Source organism: Eublepharis macularius, chromosome 14, assembly GCF_028583425.1.
Source record: "Eublepharis macularius isolate TG4126 chromosome 14, MPM_Emac_v1.0, whole genome shotgun sequence".
NCBI classification, from domain to species: domain Eukaryota; kingdom Metazoa; phylum Chordata; class Lepidosauria; order Squamata; family Eublepharidae; genus Eublepharis; species Eublepharis macularius.
In genome coordinates this window covers 70792084-70804931 of record NC_072803.1, presented here as the reverse complement: position 1 = coordinate 70804931, position 12848 = coordinate 70792084, and positions in this window count along the sequence as shown.

Below are 12848 nucleotides of genomic sequence, written 5' to 3'. Positions count from 1 at the left end.
TGACTAAAAAACTGATTATTGGAAAGGGTACAAGACAAGGTTGCCCGCTATCCCCATTGTTGTTTATTTTGGTTCTTGAAATTTTGATGATGCAGATTCGAGAAGACAATGCAATCCGTGGTATAAAGATAAAAGACTTTTCCTATAAGGTCAGAGCGTTTGCAGATGATATAATGTTAATTGTGGAAGATCCAATTGAAAACATGCCTAAGGTAATAGAAAAAATAAAAGAGTTTGGAGACTTGGCAGGTTTCTATGTAAACAAAAAGAAATCAAAGATTTTATGTAAGAATATGATTAAACAAAAGCAACAGTTATTAACGGAAATAACAGACTGTGAGGTAACAAGTAAGGTGAAGTACTTGGGAATTGAATTGACTGCAAAAAATATAGATCTATTTAAGAATAACTATGAGAAATTATGGACTCAAATAGAGCATGATTTGATCAAATGGAATAGGCTGAACTTGTCATGGTTGGGAAGAATTGCAGTAATCAAGATGAACGTGTTACCAAGAGTTATGTTTCTGTTACAGACGATACCAATCATTAGGGACTCCAAGCAATTTGATAAATGGCAGAGGAAAATATCAGAGTTTGTGTGGGCAGGCAGGAAGCCTCGAGTGAAAATGAAAGTGTTACAGGATGCAAAAGAAAGAGGGGGAATGCAACTGCCCAACTTGAGACTTTATTATGATGCAATCTGTCTGGTATGGTTGAAGGATTGGATCACATTGAAAAATCGCAAACTGCTGGCCTTAGAGGGATACAAAAAATTATTTGGATGGCATGCATACCTATGGTATGATAAAGTAAAAGCAGATTCTATGTTCCTGCATCACTATATTCGGAGAAGCCTCTTCACAATTTGGAAGCAGTACAAAGAATACCTACAAGAAGGAATTCCCTCCTGGGTGGTTCCATATGAAGTAATAGATCCAAGAACGGTCGATAATGAACAACAGTGTTTAACGTATAAGGAGATAACTCAAATAGAATCCTTTAAAATAAGAATAAGAACGCAACAAGAGATGTCTCCAAACTACGACTGGTTTCAATATAGACAAGTTAGAGATCTTTATTACTCAGACTGTGCGAAGGGAGGGATAAGGATGGAAGACTCAGAATTAGAGAAAGTAATTTTACAAGAAGACCAAAAGGAAATTTCTAAGGTCTGCAAAGTGTTGTTAAAATGGTATACTGAAGATGAGACAGTCAAAGTGCAAATGGTGAAGTGGGCTATAAACTTTAACAAAGAAATAACAATGGAGGCGTGGGAATACTTGTGGAAACATACATTGAAAATCACGACATGTACCAATATTAAAGAGAATATTTACAAAATGATTTACCGTTGGTATCTGACGCCAAAGAAGATTGCGCTAGGGAACTCGAATATGTCTAATAAATGCTGGAAATGTAAAAAACATGAGGGATCAATGTATCATATGTGGTGGACTTGCGAGGTAGCTAGGCAGTACTGGGGGGAAATAATAAGAGTAATGAGTGAGATTTTACAATTTCAAGTTAACAAGAACCCAGAACTCCTGCTACTGAACTTGGGAATGGAAGACATCCCAGCACAACATAGGACATTGATATTCTATATGACGGCAGCAGCCAGACTTTTGTATGCGCAGAAGTGGAAAGTACAAGAAGTGCCAACTACTGAGGACTGGATTTACAAATTGCTGTACATGGCGGAGATGGACAAAATGACAAGAAAACTGAGAGACCTTGATCCAGGGCAGTTTAACACGGACTGGGGAAAGCTGAAACAATATTTGGTGAAAAAATGGGAGGTGGGAGGAGAACTGTGGCAGTTTGAAAATTATTGAGGTACACAGGAGGAGAGAAGTGACTATACCGAGGGGGTGGAGAGTTAATGGAAAAATTCTAAGCAACTTTATATGATTTTTAAGTATTATATTAAGTAGCAATAGCGTTGATACTATGTGAATTAATGGGATAGAAATTAACTAATCTATATTTTTTGGAAAGATAACCGTATAACATAGAGTGAATATATACATACATACGTAAATTCAAAGATAGGTCTAATTGTTAGACTTATGGTATATGTATAGATAAAGAACAACATATAGAACAGAAGCCTAAGCAAATGACAATAAGTGTGTATAATAAGTATGTGTATAGAAGTATTGGAATTGATGTATAAAGGGGGGCAAATTGTTTGTCCCATATTGAAGAGAATAGAAGGAGTAAGATAAAACACAGGTTATCAAAATGAATATTATTAGTAGTTTTAATGAAGAAGATAGATTAAGACAATTATTTATATGACAATTTATATGACAATTTATATGTGAAAGGAAGTGGAAATAGTGCTTAGAAGAATCTGAAAGTATATTATAATAAACAAATAAAATAAATATGAAGGAGTAGAGCGAAAGTGGATAGGGGGTTGGAAAACTGTTGGAAGTCAATAAAAAGGGGGGGGAAAGGGAGGGGGTTAGAATTAGAAAAAATTAAAGAATGTGATTATAATTGTTATTATATGTTTCTAATCCAATAAAAATTCTTTAAAAAAAAAAAAAGATGACTCCCAACCCTTGCAGCAAGAAATCCAAACGCTCTTGAGTAAATGGGTCTTTATTGAGATATCACAGGCTTCTTGATACATATGTCCATAGGTTATACAGAAGCAATTAAAGGCATCTGGCTGTATACAGGTCTCTTGTTAAGAATGATGCATTGAGTACAGGATACATTATATCAACCCATTTGCATGTTCCCCCACCCCTCCGGCGCTCCCAGCTGAACACAATCAGTAGTGGGACGGAAGGAGCTGTCCCAAGGCCGCTGCGGCAAGCCTCCGAGATAAGGGCTCAACCGTCCTGGAATCTGGAAGGCAACAAGGGAAGCAGATGCAAGAGGCTATTGCAACATATCATACGCTGGGTAACAATATGGAGGGACAGTGGGCAACAGACCTGACAGTTTCCCAGGGTGTGGAATGCTAATGGGGGAAGCTTCACTGTATCCTGAGGAGGTTCTTTTGCATATGGATTGGTGGTTGATATGCTAAACTTACCTGCAGGGCTACTGTAAGATGTAGAGTATTTTGTTAGTCTGGTGTTTATCAGAACTGGAAACCATGCCCTATTCATTCTTAATGAATGGCATTTTTACTAACATTCCGGTTAAAGACAAAATCACACTTATTAATCAGATTTTTCCAGAGTATGTAACAGCCTTATTCCACCATTATCTGACAACTAGTTACTTCCAATGGGATAACGAATTCAATGGACAGATGGATGCGGTGGCCATGGGAAGCCCTCTAAGCCCGATTATAGCAAACTTCTACATGGAACATTTTGAAAAAACAGCTTTAGAATCAGCACCCTACAAACCTACAGTCTGGTTCCAGTTCATGGATGATACCTAGGGGTGTGCAAGCCAAAAATTTTCGGCTATAGCCGAAAGTAGAAAGCCGAAAGAAGATTCTCTATCGTTAAAGCCGAAAGCCGAAACAAGAATCTCTTTCGGCTTTCGGCTTTCGGGATTCTTTCGGCATTATTTCGGCATTCTTTCGGCTTTTTTCTATGGGAAAATGCCTCCGTCTTCCAGGACGCCTGGAGGAGGCATTTTCCCACCGAATAAGCCCAAAATTGGTGGGGACCTTCCTCTAATCCTTCTCTAACAACCACCCAAGTTTCAGACAGATTGGACTTTGGGGGGCCATGTTATGGCCCCCCAAAGCAGGTCCCCCCATCCTCCCATAAGAAAGCGAAGGAGCAGCATATTGTTAGCATGCTGCTGCTCATCTTTCTTCATTATTTCCTATGGGGAAAAAATGAAGAGGCAGGCTTCCTTTGCCAGGGGTGGCATTTTGCATGCAAAATGCCCCCCAGCCCTCAGGGGCCCTTCTCCCACCCCTCCTCCCACCCCCCACCAAGGCTCAGCCTGCTCCCACTTGGGGGGGGGGGCATTTCATGGCCTCCCCAAGTAGGTGCTCTAATCTCTACCACTGACAGCTGGGGGAGGCTTGTGTTGCCAGGGGTGGCATTTTGCATGCAAAATGCCCCCCAACCCTCTGGGGCCCTTCTCCCACCACTCCTCCCACCCCCCACCAAGGCTCAGCCTGCTCCCACTTGGGGGGGGGCATTTCATGGCCTCCCCAAGTAGGTGCTCTCAGCCCCTAAAGTCCACCCCTTACAGCCCCACACAAACCCAATTCCCCCCCAGCTGCCACACACAGACCCAAATCCCCACATTAGCCCCTCACAGACCCAAATCCACCCCCACCTGCCCCACACCCATAACCCCAGGAACAGGCTGGCAAAGGCCAGCCCTCTCCCTTTGTTCCCTATGCTGGGAACTTCTAAACTCTCTTTCCCTGGGCAATTCTGCACAGCCCAGGGGTGCCACAATGGTGGGCACACTTCTGAGTGCCAGCTGGTCCCTGTGAAAGAGCACCTGAACCACAGACACCCTCCCTCAAATTCCCCCACCACCTACAGAGATGGCTGGCCAGCCAGCCCCATTGTTCCCTATGATGGGAACCAACTGCACAACAAAGAATAAAACAAGAACAACACAAAATAAAGTTTTAAAAAAATTATTTTCTCCCTTCCAAAGTACAAGTAGGCAAAGCATTATGACACATTACACCAGCAGTCCCCCACACAGAAAAATTAAAACAAAACTCACTTAACATCAGAGAATCACAAAACACGATTCCTGTCAAAAACACTTTATTTCTTGAACAGCTTTAGGTTACACAGCAGGGGGGAACACCAAAGGGCATGGCAGCACTATCTTACACAAAAATAACACAACTCACTTAACATCAGAGAATCACAAAAGCACAATTCCTGTCAAAAACACTTTATTTCTTGAACAGCTTTAGGCTACACAGCAGGGGGGGAACACCAAAGGGCATGGAAGCAGTATCTTACACAAAAATAACACAACTCACTTCACATTAAAGAATCACCCCAAAAAATTGCTGTCAAAAGCACTTTATTTCTGTAACTGCTTTAGGTTACACAGTAGGAAGGCACCACAGAGCAGGAAAGCAGTGTACTACACAAAAATAACACAACTCACTTCACATCAGAGAATCACACAAACACAATTGCTGTCAAAAACGGTGAAGTGGGTTGTATTATTTTTTGTAGTACATTGCTATCATGCCCTGTTGTGCCCTCCTACTGTGTAACCTAAAGCTGTTCAAGAAATAAAGTGTTTTTGACAGGAATTGTGCTTTTGTGATTCTCTGATGTTAAGTGAGTTGTGTTATTTTTGTGTAAGATAGTGCTGCCATGCCCTTTGGTGTTCCCCCCTGCTGTGTAACCTAAAGCTGTTCAAGAAATAAAGTGTTTTTGACAGGAATCATGCTTTGTGATTCTCTGATGTTAAGTGAGTTGTGTTATTTTTCTGTGTGGGGGACTGCTGGTGTAATGTGTCATAATGCTTTGCCTACTTGTACTTTGGAAGGGAGAAAAAAAAATTTAAAACTTTATTTTGTGTTGTTCTTGTTTTATTCTTTGTTGTGCAGTTGGTTCCCATCATAGGGAACAATGGGGCTGGCTGGCCAGCCATCTCTGTAGGTGGTGGGGGAATTTGAGGGAGGGTGTCTGTGGTTCAGGTGCTCTTTCACAGGGACCAGCTGGCACTCAGAAGTGTGCCCACCATTGTGGCACCCCTGGGCTGTGCAGAATTGCCCAGGGAAAGAGAGTTTAGAAGTTCCCAGCATAGGGAACAAAGGGAGAGGGCTGGCCTTTGCCAGCCTGTTCCTGGGGTTATGGGTGTGGGGCAGGTGGGGGTGGATTTGGGTCTGTGAGGGGCTAATGTGGGGATTTGGGTCTGTGTGTGGCAGCTGGGGGGGAATTGGGTTTGTGTGGGGCTGTAAGGGGTGGACTTTAGGGGCTGAGAGCACCTACTTGGGGAGGCCATGAAATGCCCCCCCCAAGTGGGAGCAGGCTGAGCCTTGGTGGGGGGTGGGAGGAGGGGTGGGAGAAGGGCCCCTGAGGGTGAGGGGGCATTTTGCATGCAAAATGCCACCCCTGGCAAAGGAAGCCTGCTTCTTCATTTTTTCCCCATAGGAAATAATGAAGAAGATGAGTAGCAGCATGCTAACAATATGCTGCTCCTTCGCTTTCTTATGGGAGGATGGGGGGACCTGCTTTGGGGGGCCATAACATGGCCCCCCAAAGTCCAATCTGTCTGAAACTTGGGTGGTTGTTAGAGAAGGGTTAGAGGAAGGTCCCCACCAATTTTGGGCTTATTCGGTGGGAAAATGCCTCCCCCAGACGTCCGGGAAGACGGAGGCATTTTCCCATTGAAAAGCCGAAAGAAAGCCGAAAGAATCCCGAAACGTTTCGGCTTTTTTCTTTCGGCTACCCGAAACGTTTCGGCATTCCCCGAAACGTTTCGGCATTCCCCGAAAGAAGCCGAAACACTTTTGTTTCGGCATTCTTTCGGCATTCTGAATGCCGAAACGCACATCCCTAATGATACCTTTTTCATTTGGAGCCATGGTGAGGAAGAACTGATGGAGTTTTTAAACCACCTCAACAATATCCACCCAAACATGCAATTTGCCATGGAAAAATAAATTGAGGGTAAACTCCCATTTCTAGATACCTGGTCAGCCGCAAAGCAAACTTTCAATTAGGTCACAAGGTCTACAGGAAACCAACTCACATGGATCAGCACTTATACAAAAACTCCAATCACCACCCTTGACAGAAAAGAAGCATAATAACATTTTTAGATCGTGCAAGATGGATATGTGAACCGCCCTTTCTCAATGAGGAAATTAATAATCTAAACCACGCACTGCAAGCAAATGGCCACTCCAGAAATGAAATCAGAAGAACGATTAAACCAGGGATAAATCAAACAACTAAGGAAAAACAGTCTCCCACAGGAAAAGTGTTTTTGCCATATATCAAAGGAATCACTGATCAGATGGGAAAACTTATGAAAAAGCACAACCTACGAACAGTATTCAGACCTACCAGAAAAATACAACAGATGCTATGATCAGCAAAAGACAGTAGAGACCCCCTCATCTCTGCAGGAGTATACCGCATGCCCTGTAGCTGTGGACAAGTTTACACAGTGTAGCATCCAGACAAGAATAAAAGAACATGAAAGACACTGCAGACTTGGCCAACCTGAAAAATCAGCAGTGGCTGAACAAAGCCTAACTCAAACAGGACACAGTATCTTATTCCAGGACACTAAAATACTGGACAACACATCCAACTACTTTGTCAGATTGTACAGGGAAGCCACTGGAATTCATAAGCATAAGCACAATTTCAACAGGAAAGAAGAGAGTTTAAGAATGAATAGGGCATGGTTTCCAGTCCTGAAAAACACCAGACTAACAAAATACTCCACATCTTACAATAGCCCTGCAGATAAGATTAGCATATCAACCACCAATCCATATGCAAAAAAACCTCCCCAGGATACAGTGAAGCTTCCCCCCATTAGCATTCCACACCCTGGGAAACTCTTACAGGATGACTCAGCCCAAATCCACCTTCCTGAGTAGATATAAATTACCTGCTAATAACCGTCTCCACATATTGACACTGAGAGATCTCTGTCCTTCGGTACTACACCTCTGAAGATACCAGTCACAGCTGCTGGCGAAACGTCAGGAACTACAATGCCAAAACCAGACCGTTTTGGCCGTACAGACTGGAAAATCTACAACAACCAATTACATCAGTTGGTTCACATCTATTAAAGCTTTTGATAAGGTTCCACATGACATTCTAATGGGTAAACTGGAAGACTGTGGACTGGACTACAGGACAGTTTGGTGGATAGAGAACTGGTTAGAGGACCACACTCAAAGAGTGGTGGTCAATGGCGTTTCATCAGATTGGAGGGAGGTGTCCAGTGCGGTGCCGCAGGGCTTGGTTTTGGACCCAGTACTTTTCAATATTTTTTATCAATGATCTGGATGAAGGGGTTAAGGGGCTACTCATTAAATTTGCTGATGATACCAAATTGGGAGAAGTGACAAATACCCAAGAAGATGAGTTCAAACTCAACAATACCTGAATACTCTGGAGAAGTGGGCGGTTGTGAACAAGATGCAAGTCAACATAGATAAGTGCACAATATTACATCTGGGCCACAAAAATGTGAAGCACAAATACAGGATGGGGAATACACTTCTGGGCAGTAGTATATGTGAAAGGGGTCTTGGGGTAAGAGTGGACTGTAAACTAAGTATGAGCAATATATTGTCGAAGGCTTTCACGGCCGGAGAAAGATGGTTGTTGTGGATTTTTTGGGCTGTATAGCTGTGGTCTTGGCATTTCCTGACGTTTTGCCAGCTCCTGACGTTTTGCCAGCAGCTGTGGCTGGCATCTTCAGAGGTGTAGCACCAAAAAATATGAGCAGTCAGTGTGATGCAGTGGCAAAAAAGGCAAACTCAGTCTTGGGTTGTATCAAAAGGGCCATTACATCGAAATCGTAGGTCATAGTCCCTCTCTATACTGCCTTGGTCAGGCCACACCTGGAGTACTGTGTGCAGTTCTGGAGGCCTCATTTCAAAAAGGATGTGGACAAAATTGAGAGGGTGCAGAAGAGAGCGACGAGAATGATCAGGGGTCTGGAGACTGAGCCCTACGAGGAAAGGCTGAGGGCCTTGGGAATGTTTATTTTGGAGAAGATTGAGGGGGGACATGATTGCTCTCTCTAAGTATTTGAAAGGCTGTCATTTGCAGGAGGGAAGGGAGCTGTTCCAGTTGGCAGCAAAGGGTAGGACCTGAAACAATGAGCTTAAATTACATGCACAAAAGTATCAGCTGGATATTAGGAAAAACTTTTTCACAGTCAGAGTAGTTCAAAAGTGGAATCAGCTGCCTAGGGAGGTGGTGAGCTCCCCGTCAGTTTTCAAGAAGAGGCTGAATACTTGTCAGGGATGCTTTAGGGTGATCCTGCACTGGGCAGGGGGTTGGACTAGATGGTCTGTACGGCCCCTTTCAACTCTATGATTCTATTCCAATTGTTTCAGGTATCTTGACATCTTTTGTCTCCCAAATCTCAACCCCAGGGGCTCAAGAACAATTAGCTGTGACAACTTTGCAAAGTTTTTTGCTGGTAAAACAGCTTTAATATGTTGCGATCTAGTTGCCTCTTCCAACTCACCTAATGGAGGATAGATCACAGCAGAACTTCCAAAATCAGTAATTAAAATGTAAAGTATTTAATGAATTGCATTGTAAGGTTTCAGTTGCAGAGCATTGATTATTTTAATCCCAGGGTCTGTCACCTACTCCAAGGGCTGTCATTCCTGCAGCATAGCGAGCCAGCACACAGCTGGTTCGAATCCCTGTACTGCCAGGAGCTCAGCAGGTGGCCTTGGGTCAGCCACTCCTCTCAGTCCCTACCTGTATTGTGAGGATAATAATAACACTCTGTTCACTGCTCTGAGTGGGCACTAATCCGTCTAGAAGAATGGCATATAAGCATACTAACTCCTCAAACAATAATACTCTTAACTCAAAGAGTCTCAATAAGGATTCAACTACTTGTGCTCAGCTGAGAGATAGTGCTAGAGAAGGAGAAGGTTGCTACTCAGATATTTTATTTGAACACTCTGCTATGTTAGACTTAATTGCCAAAACAGTGGACTATATCTTTAAATCCCTAAGGGATATCCAAGAACTTCTAGAGAAGATTCTACCATCTGCATCTTTAAAATATAAAGACAGACCCCCAGATTCCCTGAATGATGATTGGACTCCACAAGCTCCCCGTGCTCCTGTGTTATCTCATGCAATCTCCCAGGCTGCCTGTCAATATGAAAAGGAACAAAATAAGGGAGAGTTGCACTCTATATCTTCTTATAATCTTTCTTTGCAAGATACTAAAGTCTGTCTAACTGTTTGCCCCTTTAGAGGCCAGGTGGTTAACTGGTCCTCTAAGAATTGTGTAAGGAGGCACCTGTCTAGACTTTTGAGGGAAAACCCTTACTCCATTGATTTGAAGTGTATTGAATATCTTAACAACATGCCACAAACTCAGAGGGTATTACTTTCTTTTGAGTCTAAGAAGATCCCTACACTTATAATGTCTCAAAGATATACTTTGAGACCTTTTGGAATTTTCCCCACAAGAGTCTTTACTAATACTAAGATCTGCCCTCTCCTACCTACTCATACACATAAAAAGAAAGCAGCCAAGCCTGAGGACCGAAGCCTAATCCCTTTGACTAACACGACTTCAGCTTCCTTGGTCCCGGACCTGATTAGCTGGACTGATGCCCCTCTTCTCCCATTGACGAAGGCCACCTATCTGGAAAACTCCGTAGAGCAAGAACTACTCTCATCCTTTACTCATCTCCCAAAATCTGAATGAACAGAGATTATGGATAGATTGGAGGAATTAATACTTCGTCTCTGCAATTCGGAAGGCCAACCTGATATAAATAAGTCGGTCTCCCCCTCTAACTCAGCCCTGAAAATGGGGTATGAAACCTCCCCGATGATGACTGAGCCTACATCCCTGCCTTGCCCAAATGAAGTATATGCTGAAAATATTGCTGCTCCCCTTACCTCGGTATCAAAGAACTCACCACTGAATGGGTGTATTTTCCTGGATACTGAGAAGACCTTGGACACTATTGACAAGGCGGATTGACTATCACCTTTCCTTCTGTCTTGGAATATTGCTGGATGGCATTCTAAAACATCGGACAAAGACTTTGTCAACTATGTTTCACAGTTTAAGATCATCCTCTTCCAAGAAACCTGGATGCAAGACTCGTTTGAACTTCCTAACTATCTTGCCTTTCACTCCTATGCCTCAGTTGGACCAAAAGGGGGAAGACCCTCTGGAGGACTGAGTACTTTTGTGTCGACATCCTTAAGTGCTTCTCCAAGAAAACTGGAAATCGACAAGAATTGGATTTTGGCTGTCAGCATACTCTCTTCTCACTTTGAGATCATCTGCATTAATGTATATATTCATCCACTTATGAAGCAATCTGATATCAAAAATGCTTGGGAAGAACTGGAAGATTGTGTTCACTTTGTCCTAGATAAGTTTCCCTCAGCCTCTTTAATTATTGGTGGTGATTTTAACGCAAGTTTAGGACATACTGACGAACAGCTGATCAACGAATGTGGAATAGGTGGTCTAAATTTAATTGATGAATCCTGGCCTCTCTTTAGGCGATGATCACTAGATCCAATCGCTAATTTTGCTGGTGCATGCCTTTTTCAAATGGCACTTAGGTTAAATCTTGTCATTCTGAATGGTCTATCGTTGGGAGATTGCCCTGGCCAATTTACTTATTGGTTGGGACTAAAACACTCCATCATTGATTACATCCTTATTTCGCAAGACCTTTATGATGACCATATTGATTTTATGATTGATATAAGAACAGAAAGTGACCATTGGCCTCTAAATCTTAAAAAGATTGATCCACCAAGACTCCTTAGGAGCTGGGCCTGCCCCAAAACAACCAAACCCGATGGTTTAAAACAAAGAGGCAGATTTAGAATTAAATGGTCCTCCCACATTAATGACAATTTTGGCTCTTGGATAAAATCAGCAGATGGTCAGCTTCTCTTAGACACCCTAACCTCTAATAACACTAAAGGGAACTACCTAATTGATCAGTATAATTTATTAATCTCAAATCTTCAGCCATTGCTTTCAAGATCTGGAAGCCCTAAATATGATAGGATCCCCAATAATAAAAAATGGTTTGACCATGAATGCATCCAAGCAAAATTAACCCGTAGGGAATGCTTTAGGGTTTTCCACCAAAACCCAAACCCAATTACCAAACTTGAATTACAACTTAAAAAAAAGAAATATAAAGAGCTGTTAAAAACTAAAAAAAGAGATGCTGATCGTCTTTTATGGCAGTCTCTTATCAAAGCCACCAAAGAAAAAGACAATGTTAGTTTCTGGAAGATTATTTCTAATCTCCAAACCAAAGCACCCAAGGTATCCAGTACTATCCCCGCAGATGTATGGGAAAAGCACTATAGTGCTTTGTTTAGGGATCAGTGGCACTCTGCTCCCCCTGCTATCTCATTAGATAACTCTACACAGTGGCCACCAGTCTCTGAATCTGAAATTTCCTTGTTAATTTCACAAACGAAATCTGGTAAAGCCCCAGGAAGTGACTTTATTGTTACTGAGCTTCTGAAATCGCATATGAACTGGTGGGCTCCGGTCTTAGCAAATCTGTTCTCATACATAGATGCCTCAGCTCAATTTCCTAAGGATTGGGGCTTGGCCACAATTGTTCCCATATTTAAAAAGGGTAATCCCTCTGATCTGTCAAATTATAGGCCAATTAGTCTATTGAATGTGATCTGTAAGTTATACACGAAACATCTCTGTTTAAAACTGTGTGAATGGTTAGACCAAAATAATCTACTCGAGATTGAACAGGCCGGTTTTACACCTGGTCGCTCCACTATTGACCACTGCTTGGTGTTAGATTATTTTATTTATAAATATGTGAAACACTGGAAGAAGACACTGTATGGGGCCTTTGTGGATCTCAAGGCAGCCTTTGATTCTGTGTCTAGGGGAAGGCTCTGGGTTAAATTGGATGACTTGGGCATCAATAAAAGGCTATTATTTTTATTAATTAAGTTACATGAAAACAATAGCCTTCAGATAAGACTTACACCGGACGGCAGACTCTCAAAAAGAATTCCAGTCCAAAAAGGGGTCAGACAAGGTTGTCTACTGGCCCCGTTCCTGTTTAACATCTATGTCAATTCTCTAATCACATGCTTTCATACAATGGACACTCATGCCCCTGTCAAAAAGAGTCCAGTAGCACCTTTAAGACTAACCAATTTTATTTTAGCATA